The sequence below is a fragment of the Dipodomys spectabilis genome, unplaced genomic scaffold, assembly GCF_019054845.1.
Source record: "Dipodomys spectabilis isolate Male_0828 unplaced genomic scaffold, ASM1905484v1 ptg000084l, whole genome shotgun sequence".
In the NCBI taxonomy this organism is placed as follows: Eukaryota; Metazoa; Chordata; class Mammalia; order Rodentia; family Heteromyidae; genus Dipodomys; species Dipodomys spectabilis.
The window spans coordinates 571,388-584,868 of NW_024870761.1; the positions used below are offsets into that span (position 1 = coordinate 571,388).

At 37.3% G+C, this 13,481-nt stretch overlaps 1 pseudogene; it reads right to left on the reverse strand.

Annotated features, from left to right (window-relative positions):
* Positions 1 to 561: 561 nt before the first annotated feature.
* Positions 562 to 13,481, reverse strand: part of LOC122111007 — a 33,532-nt pseudogene continuing 20,612 nt past the window's right edge.

Sequence of the window (13,481 nt, forward strand, 5' to 3'; positions counted from 1 at the left end):
AAAGGGAAGTCTTGGGGAGCAAGCGGGGAGGGTAGATGAAGGAGGAAGGGTGGAGAATGCAGGCAAGAATCCATACTATAGAATTGAGACACATTAAAGGAAAGGGTGTGTAAAATGGGGTGTGTGAAGATGTTGATGTGGTGACACAAATCAAGATGCAGAGTACACATGAATTGCTTTGTTAAATTGCAAAACATTCAATACATAATCTAGAATTAAGATAAGTAAAGGAAGGGGAAGCTTGGAGGATTGGGGAAGAATGCTGAAAGGGTAACATTGATCAAGACACACTATATTCATAAACTGCTTTGTACAAATACCTAAAGATAACAAAAATATTTTTAAAAAGGAAGCAGAGAATGACTATGGTCATAAGGCAAGACACAATGCCATCTACTGTTAAGCCAGAAAAAAATGAGAATGTAAGTTTCAGAACCCAAATAAGATGACTAAGTTAAAAAAATTCCTCATTAGATAGCTTCAACTATATTGCTCCTTATTAATACATTAAGAAGATGTATGAAAAGATTACAATCCAATGAGAAAAATATGCGAAACACCCTACTTGGCTGGAGACTCCTCATTCAGGGCACCCAGGGTCTTCTCCTCCTCCAAGGCTTCTTCCTTTGGGGCCCTTAACTCCACACCACTGAAAAACAGCAAAAGCCTCTGCAGTCATATGAATGAATTTACACCAATGCTTTAACAAACATAAGCTCACAAAAACAAATTTTAATGACCCATTTTTTCTTTTTCCAAAAATAGCAGTATCAGGGTTTGAACTTAAGAGCATTGCATTGAAGCAAGATTTTCCTACTAATGCTTCCTGCATAGCTGAGATTATAGATGTATACCCTCATGCCTGGCTTGTTGATATTCAGTCTTTTTCCCCAGATAGCCTCAAACCATGATCCTCCCAAGTCTCTAGAGATTACAAGTGGGAGTCATTGAGCTCAAGTTTAGTGTCTTATTTCTTAAGGGTTTGCTTTTCAAGGAATTCTGTACACATACAGCTGCCACAACAAAATGAATTTCTTATCCATATACATTTCCAGAATGTGAAAAGTTCTTTTATAAATAGAAATTTTCATAAATAAGCTAAAATTAAGAATGGGCTATAGGCCAGGCACCAGTGGCTCATGCCTACAATCCTAGCTACTCAGGAGGCTGAGATCAAGAATCACAGTCCAAAGCAAGCCTAGGTAGGAAAGTATGTAGAGTCTTTTCTCCAGTTAATCACCAGAAAACCAGAAATGGAGCTATGGCTCGAAGTGTTAAAGCACTAGCTTTAGTGAATTAGCTCAAGTGGTAGAGCACTGGTCTTACATGCCCAGGTCCTGAGTTCAAGCATCATGATCAGCATGAGAGACAGAAAGAGAGACAGAGAGATGGAAAGAGAGAGAATGCCATAAATATCCTCTTTTTTCGTTTTCCTTTTTGCCAGTCCTGGGGCTTGAACTCAGGGCCTGGGCACTGCTCCTGAGCTTCTTTTACTCAAGGCTAGCACTCTATCACTTGAGACACAGCACCACTTCTGGCCTTTTCTGTTTATGTGGTACTAAGGAATCCAACAGAGGGCTTCATGCTTGCTAGGCGAGCACTCTACCACTAAGCCACATTCCCAGCCTCAACTATAAATATTCTTAAACTACAAGTATTAAAAATACTCCCTAAAATAAGACTATGTTGGGCCTGGCACCACAGTGTGTGACTGGAGTAAAAGACCAACAAAATGCTGGTGCAATGTTTACACCTGCCACATGAGCTACACAGACATGGGAGCTCTTACTTGGTGGGCTGTGGTCAGGCTAGCCTGGGTAAAAAGCTACTTTATTCAAAAAATAATGAAAAAGTATTGGGGGAATGACTCAAGTGATGGAGCCTCTGCTTGGCTAGTGCAAGGGCCCTGAGTTCAAACCTAGTACTCCCAAAGGGAAGAAAAAGACTATCCGAACAAACTCAGAAAATGGCAATAAAGTAGAAACAAATTTTTCAAAAAGGATCACATATGATTATAAATAAGCTGGTAATAACTAATCCAGCAAAACAAGACTTTGAATTAATTTATATCCTATTTCATTTTAATATACCATCTACCTACTGGAAATGACAGCATAATGAAAATTTTAATTTTAATTCACATGACCTCATTCTTTTCCTTTCTGTATTGACATTAATATTATTTGAAAAATACATTTTATGAAGCCCCAGAAAAAGAAATATTACTTTTAGTAAACTGTTAAAATCCAATTGTAGAATTGGATGTGTGGCTCAAGTGACACAGGCTTGGTCTAACAAGCCAAGTTCAGTTCCCAATACTGCTGGGAAAATATTACAGTCACATACGGAATCCAGCATATTTTTCATCCTAGTGCAGAAAAAAAAGTTTCAATGATGGCTTTTGAAGGATTTAAAGTGAATATAAATTAAGCTGAATTAATAAAGTACATCTCAACTTAAATATTTTGTGTTCTAAGCATGTAGAAACTGCAATCAGTTTTAAAAGACCCTTACAATTAAAGGAGGTACTCTTAAGGAAGGGACCCAAAAGTGCAATGAATGCCTCTGTGCCGGTGAACCTATAAAATAATATTTATCAACATGAATGCCAGGAAATGGCAACAAGTTTTTAATATTTTTTCCAATTGTTGATGAAGATGCTGTTGTTTTTTGCTTTTTGGTCTTTGTTTCTTGTTTTTTGTCTGTTTGTTCCTTTATCTGTCTTTGGGGGGTAAGAGGAGGCAAAGAAATGGAAAAATCAAGGGTAAACAAATGCAGCAGTGGTACTCAGTAGACACTATCAGTAAAATGAACTATACAACTATACAATTTGTAGGTAGAGATGGGAGAGGGAAATGAAGAGAGCAAAGGAAGGGGTGAAATTGCCACTAAAGAAATATATTCATTACCTGCTTATGAAATGGTGACCCCTCTGTACATCTCTTTAATAATTAATAACAGGGACTGGGAAGGTGGCTCAGTGGTAGAGTGCTTGCCTTGCATGCATGAGGCTCTGGGTTCGATTCCTCAGCACCACATAAGTAGAAAAAGTTGGAAGTAGTGTTGTGGCTCAAGTGGTAGAGCACTAGCATTGAGCTGAAGAGCTGAGGGACAGCACCTAGGCCAAGGGTTCAGGCCCCATGATCAACAAAGAAAAATTAATAACTATTTTTTTATCTCACAGTTTATTTTTGCCATAAACTTTGATTAACTTCCACTTTGGTTTTGCTTTTTCTTTTGTTGTACAGGTTTCTGAGTCTTGAGCTTGGGCTCTCTCTCTCTCTCTCTCTGTCTCTCTTGCCTCTGTCAGCTTTTTCTCTCAAGGCTGGCACTCTACCACTAGGTATACCTTCACTTCCAGCTTTTTTTTTAACTGTTTAACTAGAGATTAGAATATCTATCTCAGGTTCATCTGCGTGAGTTGGTTTCAAACTTTAGTTCTCAGATCTCAACCTCCTAAATAGCTAGGACTATAGATGTGAGCAACAAGTCCCTGACATTTAAAAAATTATCATAAGATAGTTGTACAAGGGGAGATTTTGTTGTGACATTTCCACACAATGTGATCCTTCTCCCTCTTTTTAAAACAATTTCAACAGGTTTCAGTTTTATTTTGACAAAAATCTAGTTTAACCATATTCATTCTCTTTCCCCTTAATTAGTCAACCCTCTTACTAATATTCCACCCTAGCCTCTCTCTCCCCCAACTTGCTATTGATCAACAGCTTTCATGTTATTTTCATATATAGTTATAATGTATCTCAAAATTATTCACTCTCTTTTCCCCTTCCACTTCTCCTCTTAAATAGTCTTGTAGACTCAAATTGTATGTCTGCCCATAAACATAAAAGTAGAATCATGACTACGAATACATATATTTTTTTTAGGCCTAGCTTCTATATAGGAGAAAAAACACATATCTTGTGTGTTTTTTTTTTTGTTTTTTTAGCTTAGCTCATTATGATGCCCTCTAATTATATCTATTTTTCTGAAAGCGACATGATTTCATTTTCCTTCATGGCTGTGTAACATTCCATGGTACATCAATACTACTTCTTCTTTATCCATTCCAGAAGATTCCAATCCCGGGCGCTAGTGGCTCACGCCTGTAATTCTAGCTACTGAGGATGAGGAAGCTGAAATCTGAGGATCACGGTTCAAAGCCAGCCCAGGCAGCAAAGTCCGTGAGACTCTGATCTCCAATAAACCACTAGAAAACCAGAAGTGGCGCTGTGGCTCAAGCAGTAGAGCGCTCACCTTGAGCTGAAGAACTGAGGGATAGTGCTCAAGCCCAGAGTTCAAGGCCCATGACCGACCAAAAAAATAAAAAAAAAGAAGATTCTAGGTGCTGATTCCATCATTTGGCTATTGTGCACAGTGCTGTAATAAATATAAATTATTCTGGTGTCTTTCTGGTATATTGATTTTATTGATTTATTCTATTGACATACGCCTCATACTGGTATAGTGGAGTCTTTGGAAGGGTTTATTTTTAGACTGATATCCATAATGATTGCACTAGTTTACATTCCCACCAAAAGACTATGAAGATTCCTTTTCTAATTCATCTTGCCAGCATTTTCTTGGTGGCTGTCATTCTAACTGAAGTAGATGGAATCTTATTGCAGTTTTAATTTGCATGTTCTTTATTATAGCTAAGGCTGTTGAACATTTCCTGATGACTTTATTAGCCATTTCTTTCTTCTTCTAAAAACTATGTAATTGCATTATTTGTGGTTTTTTTGATGTCTAATTTCGGTCTTCTGTATAGTATGGATATCAATCCTTTATTTGTTGAATAGCTGGCAAATATTTTTTGGGTTGTCTCTTGATTCTGGTCGCTTCTTTTGCTGTGAAAAAAAAACTCTTAATTGGATACTATCCCATTTGCCCATGTTTGTTCCCATTCTCTGGAGTCGTATTCAAAAAATAATTGCTTGTATCTTTAAGTTTCAGAAGTTTTCTTATATTTTTCTGTAGTAGATTTAAAACTTCAGTTCTCATTTTGAGCTCTCTGTTCCTCTTGGGGTTTTTTGATTTTGTTCTTAGAAGGTGACAAAAGGCCCATTTTCAGTATCCTAAGAGGATGACCCATTTTCCTAACACCATTTGTTGGAGAGTTTTTTCTCCAGTGTGTGTCTTTTGGCTCCTTTGTCAAATATAATTTGGCTACAGATCTGTGCTCTTAAAAACTTTTACTTAATGAACAAGATGTTTTTCTTTTCTTTTTTGTTTGTGGGTCCTGGGCCTGAACTCAGGGCCTAGCTACTTCCCCTGAGGTATTTTGCCCAAGGCTAGGATTCTACCACTTTAGATACAGCTCCACTTCCAGCGTTTTGGTGGTTAGAGATAAGGATCTCACAAACTTTCTTAACAGGGCTGGCTTTCAACCATGATCCTCAGCTCTCAGCCTCTTGAGTAGCTAGGGTTACAGGCATGTGCCATTGGTGCCTGGCTTTAAACAAGATCCTAAATCAAATGTATTCAATGTATAGAAGGACACACACCTAGTTGAGGCCCCTTTATAAATGCTCACATCTACCCATCATCCAAACCCCAGTGGGTCACTTCATTTTTAAGCACCCAGTAGTCCCAAATCTAGCAGAATGGCAATGCTAAGTTATTTCCATATTTTTTTTGTTCTCTTGCCATGAAACAAACCAAGATTAAAACACAAAATGAGTCGTCAATGGCTTGTGACTACAACCCTAACTACTAAGGAGGCTGAGATTGTGTGCTGTGGTTCAAAGCCAGCCTAAAAAGGAAAGTCCACGAGCCTCATCTCAAACTACCAAAAAAAGCTGCAAGTGGAGCTGTGGCTTGCTTCAAACAGAATAGCACGAACCTTAAGTACAAAAGCTTAAGAGCCCATGCCCAGAGCCCAAGCTCCAGGACCGGCACACACACACAATAAAACCCTATAGGCTTACAGTTTGTACTGTTTGGCAATTAATGACTAAAAAGATGTGGGGAAAAAGAAAAAGGGAAATATAAACACCTGAGACTATAAAAATCATCATTTGTTAAACTTGGGCAGTGAACTGATTTTACAGAGGGGAAAAATCACAGATCTACCCTTTGTGTTGACCCAAATTATTTTATGAATAAATTCAAAATTCATGTTGTAGTCCCAGCTTATTGAACCATGTGATCAAATCTACAAAGCTTATTTCAAGATGAGCAACAACTTGTTTTGACAAATAATGTTCTGCTGAAAGCAAACTGACAATGCTAAGTTCATTACAAGAAACAGCCCTAGAGACTCTGTCTATACTTTGACTTGTTATCCTAGAGAAAAGCATGCCTATTTGTGTGTGTGACTATGCTCCAAAAATGCTGTTGAACATTTCAAAGCTTTTAGGACCCACCTCAAATGTAGTCAGCCTTCACACTGAGCACAAATCTCTAACAGTGGATGGAGTTTCATCAACTGTTACCTGATAACATACAATTACCTGCTCTCAACAGTATAAACTCTAAGGCAGTATTATTGAAAACTCATGTGTGATTGTCTATTATGCTTTTATCAAAATACTATTTTTAAATGATATTGATGACACTCCATACCAAGGAAACTCAAAACTGTCAGAACTACTCAGTCACGTGAGTCTGTCCTTCATTCTAGTCACTGCTGCCAGTGTGTTCGGCATGAGCAAGGGATGCACTGCACATCACTTCTACTTCACTTCCTCACAGATCCAAAGTTCACATGACAGCACTTACTGCACATCAGCTGATTAATAAAAAACAGGAGGGGCTGGGAACTTAGCTCAATGAAAGTAAACTTGCCTGGCAAGTGCAAGAATTTGAGTTCAGACCTCAGCTCTGAAAACTACAGAAACAATTAAACAACAAGCACAACTACAACCACATCCACAAAAAGTGAGTCTTACCTGATGTTGATGGCTTATACCTGTAATCTTAGCTACTTAGGAGGCTGAGATCTGAGGATTGTGGTTCAAAGCCAGGCTGGGCAGGAAAATCAGTGAGACTCTTATCTCCAAAAAGCCAGAAGTGAGACATACATGGCTCAAGTAGAGTGCTAGCCTTAGGCACAAAAACTCAGGGTCAGTACCCAGGCCCTAAGTTCAAGCCCCAGATCCTGCACACACTAAAGTATCTTACTCTAAGACTTATTTATAAACTATCATCACCTAAATTCCTGTCACAAACAAACCCAAAATGAATGCCACAAGACATGTCTTTCTAACACCACTCTTGGAATCCTCACAAGTGGCACAGCCACCTCTACATACACACGTATAGATATTATGTGTATATATATGTATATATATATATATACATATATATATATTATATATATATATATATATATATATATATACACATACATACATACAGGCATATAATTGAAGTAAAACAAAAGATCATTGAAACTATGGAATTCCAGATTGAGCAACCACTCAAAAAGTTTCTGTTCAGGTCCCATAGAAGAGAATGGTAGTAAACCTAATTTTACTTTTGGCATTATTGTTTTATACATTTGTCTTTTAGAACAAATACTCAAGGAAAAAAGTTCTGTCTGGCATAGTGGAACATAGTGGAACACTAGCATTCGGGAGGTGGCTGTAGCAGGCTCACAAGTTAGAGGCCAGCCTAGGACACAGAGAACTCCAGGTCACCCTGGAACTTTCTCCAGAATAATACTAACAACAAATAAAAACAAGATTGCATAAAAAGCTTAGATTCTATAAAAGAAGAAAAATGGAAGTAGAGATTCATCAAGTTTTCTAATTTATTGAAAGGTGGTCTTACACATTTTCTTGCTCTACACCATGCCTTGCCCTACAGTATATCCTTTCACTTGCTCAGCAGACACCATGAAGGCCAACATTACTGTAAAACCAAACACATACCTACTCTAGCAGAATCTAGATCTAGGCAAAGATCTAAAGTATCATGAAGTCATAGAGAAATGTCTAACAGGAGCAAAATACAGAGAAACTTCTCTTGCAGCTGCAACCCACATCTTCAAATGACTATAAAGTAAGATGCAATACCAAGAAGCTAAAAAAACTCTGAAAAGTCTCAGAAAAGTATATAATATGTGGGTATTTAGAAAGCTTCTTCAGACATACATAAATATGCTATGCCATATACTTGTTAGGGCATCAGCAAGTATGTAGACATCTGTCACAAATCATTTAGCTAATATAAAATTAAAAAGATCTTTAAAAGCAGTTTCAAATCTAAATGCAACAGAACAAACTTGTTTTAAAAAGTTATTACCTAGAAGCTGGGCACTCGTGGCTCAGGCCTGTAATCCTAGCTTCTCAGGAGGCTGAGATCTGAGGATTGTCGTTCAAAGAGAGCCCGGGCAGGAATGTCCATGAGACTCTTATCTCCAGTAAACCACTAAAAACTAGAAGTGGTGCTGTGGCTCAAGTGGTAGAGAGCTAGCCTTCAACTGAAGAGCTGAGGGATAGCACCCAGGCCCGAAGTTCAAAGTCCCATGACCACCACCAGCACCACCACCACCACCAACAACAACAAAAAGTTTTCACCTAGGTACTTATACCAAAAAAAATTATCTCAGTAAATCAAAGCTCCAAATCAGCCTCTGCTTAGGGATATATAATCATAAAGCATAATTCAACTATCACAATTCTCAATATAAGCAAATAAAAGTACATAGATTTCCACTTCCTCATAGGCTTTCAGAGGACACAAATTCACTCCTTACCTAGAGCCTTTACCTAATCCCCAGGTAACAGATCCATATCCACACATGCTGTCTTCAATTCTAATAGCTCTAGAGAAATGAAGAGTATTCCTTTAACCTACAATTGATGCTCTAGTCAATTTCTACATCAGAAAAAGTGGACCATAAAAGTTGTCCCAGGATCATCCTTTCACAGTGTAATACCATACTGATATGAAGTTGGTTAAATACTAATACATAATGAACAGATTCATATATTACTGAAACTTATGTGGAAAATAGCATTTATAAAGTGACTTACATTTTATCATTCCCACTGTATATTTCAAAATCTCGTTTCCCTCTCTGGTCAAATGCATCAAAAACTCTGTTCCCAGGACCACCTCTGCCTCTGCTTCACATGACCCCTCTTGGGCCTCCACGTCCTCTCAGTGGCCTGTCTCGATCAAACCTGTCCACTGGTCTAGGAAAAGGTGACAATGCAATAAGATAAGAGAACCCAAGCCTCTTCCTGTGTTTGGCCACATCCAGTCTCCTGGATGGTGTGGTACACCCTCAATCACCTGCCCACTTTCCCTTCTGCCCATAGTCCTGCTTTCTGAGAACCTACTTTTTTCTACTAGAGTATAATTTCCTAAGATGTAGTTCTAAAGGACTACATCTTTTTAATCATTTTAACCCTTGTTTATTGACTTTTTTTATTTGTAAAAGCTTTTCAAAACATTTGCCATAAAATCAAATTATTTATTTAAAAGAGATCCTGCCCAGGCACCAGTGGCTCACACCTGTAATCCTAGCTACACAGGAGGCTGAGATCTGAGGAGCACAGTTCAAAGCCAGCCCAGAGAGGAAAGTCTATGAGACACTATCTCCAATGAACCACCAGAAAACTGGGAGTAGGCTGTGGCTCAAAATGGTAGAGCACTAGCCTTGAACAAAGAAGCTCACAGAGAGGACCCAAACCCTGAGTTCAAGCCCCATGACTGACCAAAACAAAAAGGGATCATGAAATCAAGAAATTCAGAGCATTAATAGCTTCAATACTTGCACCAGTAACATTATACTACCATTTTCTCATGGCTAAGAAAAGCCATGCTTTCCACAATAGAAAAAAAAAAAAAGATCCCATTTACAAGTTTTCTTTTCTTGAAAAGAAATGCCAAAGTACTGATGATTAATTTTGTTTTTCATATAAAACACTATTCTAAATAAATTCTCTACATTGGCTTTTCTACCCTGTAACAAATCCAAACCAATTTTAAAACAGAAATATTTTTTTCTGATTTTAAATTCTATTCTTTTCCAGTTTTCTTTATTAGCATTTAATATAATTTTGAGAAAAAAGAAATTATTTTTAACATATCAAAATCCCTTATGGAAATTGGACTAGATATAGAAATACAGAAAAAAATCATATCACATTATGAATTGCTAGAATATAGTCCAAAGGGTAATAATTTTTTTAAATAGTTTTAATTGAGATTAAGTGATTAAATAAAATTCACAAATTTCACACTATTGTGGAATAATAATATTTAGTTAAAATCATATACACATTTTAACCTTCACAATGCAAAATTGTCATTATCATGGTCTAAAAAGTTTGTGAATTCTATAAGCTTTGACAATACAACCATTTCTTCCAAATCGGGTGATATGTACCTTTCTTTCCTTTTGTTTAGTGTAAGCTAGTCCCTCTTTCCCTCTCATTCCCTCCTTCCCATTGCTGCCCTTGAGTTGCTTAGTTCATTTTCATCAATGTCAGGTGTAGCTGATGGGCCCGCTATCGTGTATATTCCCGTTACCCTCTGATTCTGTGTCCTCCTCGTAGCTTCCCTCAGATGTGCACATATATATGGCATTCATATATATAATATATATATGATCAAGAACATGGAGTCATTCAGAAATGATATGACAAATTAAGTAGAGGTCCTTTGTTTCTTGAGTCCTGTTTATTTTGTTATATCCTTGCATTTTGGATTTAACATCCATATATCAGGGAGCCATTTGCAATTTGTCTCTTTGATCTTGGCTTACCCTGTTCGAAATTATTTGTTCTAATTCTATCCATTTCCCTGTGAATGCCATTATTTTGTCCTTTCTAATGGCTGCATATTTCATTTTATATAGGTACTACAATTTTTTTGATCCATTCACCTGTAGTGGGGCATCTGAGTTGTTTCCATATCTTGGCTATTGTGAACAGTGCTGCAATAAACATGAAGGAGCAAGTGTCCTTGTATCCTGGTTCTTGTTGCTCAGGGTAGATGCTTAGGAGTGGTATGGCTGGGTCATATGGGAGGTCTATATTTAGCTTTCTAAGGACCCTCCAGACTGCTTTCCAAAGTGGTTGTATTAGTGTACATTCCCACCAGTAATGCAGTAGGGTTCTTCTTTCTCCATATCCCCGCCAGCATTTGTTGTTGGCTGAATTTAGGATGTAGGCCATTCTAATTGGGGTAAGGTGGTGAACATTTCCTCATTTGTTTCTTTGCCATTTTTATCTCTTCTGAGAAGTCTCTCTTTAGCTGCTTTCCCATTTAATCATTGGTTAGATTTGGGAGGGGATAGTTTCTTAAGTTCCCTGTATATAATGAATACTTTCTCTGATATATTGCTGGTAAATAATTTTTTCCCAATTAGTTGGCTGTCTTTCTAGTTTGGTTGCTATTTCTTTATCTATGCAGAAACTTTTTATTTTAAGGTAGTCCCATTTGTCAAGTATCTCTCCAATTTGTTGTGATCCTGAGAATCTGTTCAGGAAGTTCCTGCCTGTGCCTACAAGTACAATTGCCTCTCTTACTCTGTCCTACAGTCCATTTTGAGTTGATGTTAGTGCAGGGAGACAGGTTAGGGTCTACTTTTAGTTTTCTGTATGTGTCCACCCAGTTTTCCTAGCACCAATAGTTTTCCACAGTATATCTTTGGCTCCTTTGTCAGATATCAGCTGACTGTAGGTATGTGATTTTAATTTTCTAATCTGTTCCATTGGTCTTCGGGTCTGTTACTTTGCCAGTACTAAGCTGTCTTTGTTATTATGGCTCTGTAGTAGAGCATGAAATCTGGTATCGTGATCTGTCCTGTGTTGTTTCTTTTACCTGTAATTGCTTTGGCTATTCTAGGTCTTTTGTAAAACAGAAATCTTAAAAAAAAATTCTACCCAAAACTTGAACAGCAAATACATATATGGAAAGTTACATCAGGAAAAATCAATCCTACATTTATAGAAATCTAGATCAGATAACAACAAAACACCAAAGTCTTCTCAAATACATTAATGATAGAAACCAAGCCTAAAAACACCCTGTGTTCTGTAATGCTTGAAAACAGTATCTATTCCATATACCTTTTCCCCTTTCCTTTTTTTAAAAATTTTTGTTGTTCTTTTGGGTTTACTTTTTTTGAAACGTGGTCTTCCTAATCTAACCCAGGATATGAACTTGAAATTATCTTGCTTCAGCCTCATAATTACTAGGACAACAGGTGTAAACCACCATACCAGGTCTTCTGTATTTTAAAACCTGATAAAAATTAGATAATCTTGAACTCACGAAGTTTAATATTTGACAAACTCAAACACAAAAGGCAGAAAAATAACAAATAGATCAAGGATCCTGAGCTGGGTGCCAGTGGCTTACACCTGTAATCCTAGCTACTCAGGAGGCTGAGATCTGAGACTTGCAGTTCAAAATCAGCCTGCTCAGGAAAGTCCATGAGACACTTATTTCCAATTAACCACCAGAAAACCAGAGGTGGTGCTGTTGCTCAATGTAGTACAGCACTAGCCTTGGGCAGAAAAGCTCAGGAACAGCTGTGCCCAGAACAATTTCAAGGCCCAAGACAAGAAAAAAAAAGTGATATTTCCCTACATATTTGTCACATGACTCATTGACAGGACACCACTTCTGGTGCTCCTACCAAATGTAAATGGCAGTGTTCCTCCAGGAAAAAAAAATCAGACAAACACAAACCATGGTGTGTGCTACAAAAAGAACTAGTCTACACTCTATTCCTGATTAAAGAAGGTAGAGCACTTCATGAAATTTGAATGCAAATTGTATAATTTAAAAAATTAGGTAACAGTGCTATATTAATGTTAACAATTGTGTCCTGGTTTTTGACGAATAAATAAAGTATTTAGAGATGAAGGAACACATACACATCGTACTTTCAAATGACAAAGAGAAAAGTATGTATGTAGAAAAAGAGAGAATGATAAAGCAAATATATTAACAAGTTGATATTTAGGGAATCCAGATGAAGAGTATAAAAGAATATTTTATATAATTCTTGCAATATTTTTTTATTGTAAAGATACTATACAGAGGGTTACAGTTACATGAGTGAGGTAATGAGTACACTTTCTCTTGAACATTGTTACCCTCTCCATTGTTTTCCCCCTACCATCCCCTCCTTTCCTCCCTTCCCCGAGGTTCTTTTTTTTTTTTTTTGATTGTGATTAAGTGATTACATAATTTCAAAGTCACAAGTTCATTCTAACTTTCCTGGAGCAAATTGTCTATCACAGTCTGTAATATATAACAGTGTTCACATGTTATATAACATATTTGTGATCAGCAGCATGGGGATATTTAGTAGTGGTTCAACCAGATGAGTGGGAGTTCTTTGTTTCTTAAGTCCTGTTAGTTTTGTCGTATCACATAACATTTTGGATTTAGCATCCACTTATCAGGGAGACCATGTACCGTTTGTCTCTTCGTTCTTGGCTTACCTCGCTCAACATGATTCCTTCTAGCTCCATCCATTTCCCTGCAAATGCCATTATTTTGTCATT